The sequence below is a fragment of the Capsicum annuum genome, chromosome 3, assembly GCF_002878395.1.
Source record: "Capsicum annuum cultivar UCD-10X-F1 chromosome 3, UCD10Xv1.1, whole genome shotgun sequence".
NCBI lineage: Eukaryota > Viridiplantae > Streptophyta > Magnoliopsida > Solanales > Solanaceae > Capsicum > Capsicum annuum.
In genome coordinates this window covers 16,062,726-16,065,677 of record NC_061113.1, presented here as the reverse complement: position 1 = coordinate 16,065,677, position 2,952 = coordinate 16,062,726, and the positions used below count along the sequence as shown (strand labels likewise).

At 33.8% G+C, this 2,952-nt stretch overlaps 1 pseudogene; it reads right to left on the bottom strand.

Moving 5' to 3' along the window:
• Positions 1-245: 245 nt before the first annotated feature.
• Positions 246-2,206, bottom strand: LOC107866627 (annotated as a pseudogene).
• Between the last annotated feature and the right edge of the window lie 746 nt (positions 2,207-2,952).

Sequence of the window (2,952 nt, the reverse complement as noted above, 5' to 3'; positions counted from 1 at the left end):
GTTTATACTACTTGTATACTCACACAATTCTATTCATGCACTAACTATTTTCAAGGATTTGTCACAGGGATAAAATAAACATGGCCATCCATTAGCATGAGATCTCTACCTTTAATTGTAATTGTTTTTTTCTATTTATTTCCGTTTAATTAAGTTGTCTCTCTTATTAATTGTTCACATCTTACACAATGCTAATATATAAATGAATAATACGACGTCAATCAAACTTATAACATGTATGCTGGATGATTTTCATAATTTATGATTTAAAACATGACAGTATTGTGAGATCGATTATAAAAACTTGAGATTAAAAGTAAATGGAGAAATTTATAATTATAATGTTTCTACTTTTCCCCATCAATCCTTGTACTACTTGCCCTCCCTTTTTTTATATTATGATCCATAATATATACTTGCAATATAATTTGTAGCAAAATCCAATCCATGAATTATACATTCACTCTTGCAAAGTAGCTTTCAATTGTTTGACCAAATTATCTATTTCTTTCTCACCTTTCATCCTAATTTTCTCATTTATTTCACTTATATTCTTTTTACTTCTCCAACATTATCCACCACCACTTTCCTTATTCCACTAGCCACCTCTTCTCTTTTTATCTCCCCATTTCCATCTTTCAAAATCTCCACACCAATGCCAAGTTCCTTTACTAATCTTGCATTTATGGGTTGATCAGAATGTTTGGGCATTGCTATTATAGGAACACCAAAACTTATACTTTCTAATAAAGAATTCCATCCACAATGAGTCAGAACCACCAATACTCGAATGCTTTAAAATTCTGGCTTGTGGTACCCATCCTTTTACAACAATCCCTTTCTCTGATTTTGCAAGAAACCCTTGTGGCAGAACTTCTTCAATTGTTGTAGTCTCACCTGCTGGAAATTTTATAGCCCAAATAAAGTTGACAAGACTTAGCTCAAGCCCTTTAGCTATTTCTTCAGTATCTTTCTTTGATAAGATACATTCACTTCCAAAAGAAACGAAAACACATGAAGATTTCATGTCTTTCTTGTCTAGCCATTGGATGATCTCTGAATTATCCTCTTCATCGATGACATCGCGAATAATTGGACCAATTGATATTATCTCCTTGTTGGACGAATGAGAAAGAATATCAATAGACTTGCCTTCAATCTCCCTAAAACTATTGACCAAAACAATGTCATTAGATTGTTCAAAGGCAGTGACGGAGCCAACATTTTAATTGAGGGGGTTCAAAATCAAAAAATGTGAACGAAATAATTAGTCGAAGGGGTTCAGCGTTAACTATATATACATGAAAAAATAATTTTAAGTTTGTATAAATAGTATAATTTTCCGCCGAATCTGGATCTGCCACTGTTCAAAGGCACTTAGGACTATGCCTCCTATAACTATTTTCCTTTCTATTTCATCTAAATTTTGGGAAGCAATGTCCTTCTCACAATTCATGGCCCTAACATTCTCATGGAGATAATGATAGATTTGCGAAAAAGTAGTTATACTCGATGTATAAAAATGTATTGAAGGAATATTGCGCGAAGAAGCAGTGCTTTGAGCCCATGGTTGGTAGGTATCATATATGAGAAAATTAGGGTTTAGAATGTCAAGAATGGTGGAAAAATTGGAAGAAGCCATTTGAAAATTTTGTATAAGGGTGAAGTTAAGATGAGGAGGTAGGGCATTGGTTGTGTGATAGTGAGGAGGAAGTTCAGGCAAAGAAGGTAAATGAAATTCCACTAATTCAATATTTAGACTTGAGGGTTGTTTGGCTAGGATTTTCTCAATGGATTCAAGAATAATTGGGGTAGAAACAAAATATATGTGAAGGTTTCTTTTTGCTAATTTCTTGGCTAACATCAAGTAAGGTGTTACGTGGCCCTGTGCTAGCCATGGGAAGAGTAAAGTAGTTGGAAGTTTTTGCTCCCTCTCCATGAATAATGGCTGTTGATTAATTCCCTCTATTTCCTTCCCTTTATTTATATCATGGTAGCCCCTAGCCATGACTCTTGTATGTATAGGGATCAAATTAATCAGAATGTCAGCCCACTGCCATTATTTACAAGTAAAATAGCCTGGTTCTGCACCCACATATCATATATTGTATTTTAAAAGAGTGGGAAAAAAATAATAATTTAAAAGAGAAAGCAACTAGGAAAAAGAAAGTATACCCAATGTTTTCTTCAATAGCAATATCATCGACACCCACCGACAAATACGTCTGAAAATGTAAATTTTAAGTTTTTTCTTACTTTTGATTTGAGTGTTTACGTATTTACCAATCATATATTTTAGTATGAGATTTTAATTAAATTTAAACTTTCTAGGCTTATACCTAATTTGCGCCTCACGCTTAGACAAACGTCTTAAATTTTGGTGTATTTATCTTTTGATACTTTCGCCTTCCCACCATGCCTCGGGGCGTTTTTAGCTAAACCTTGCTCCGAGACGAGCCCTAAACGATATAATGACAAATAAATTTCGAACAATTAATCATTTTTATTATTTCTTTTTTTTTCCCTCCTTTAATTGTTGACTTTTTGTTTAGGCCAAATCCATCGATAGGACCTCAAACTTGTCCTGAAAGTTCACTTAAACCCCTCAACTAAGGTTTGTACCTATCAGACCTCTCAAGTGCTAAAATTGATATCTATTAGGTACAAAATGTTGAGTTGGCAAGGAGAGTGTGTTTCACTCTCCTTGAGCGCGTGAACAGTATATTAACTAATATTTTACCTTTTTTTAATTAAAAAACTTATATTTAAATTATTTTATTAATATTATTTTTAATTATTGTAATTTCTTAATAAAAAAATTTTAAAAAAGCACCCCCCCCATCATCTGCTTCACCCCCTCCCCCTCTTATCGTCTTTTTCGCAACCCCCGTCCTCATTCATCATCTTCTTCACAACGTCATCAGCGTCTTCCTTTGCAAACCACGACCTCAG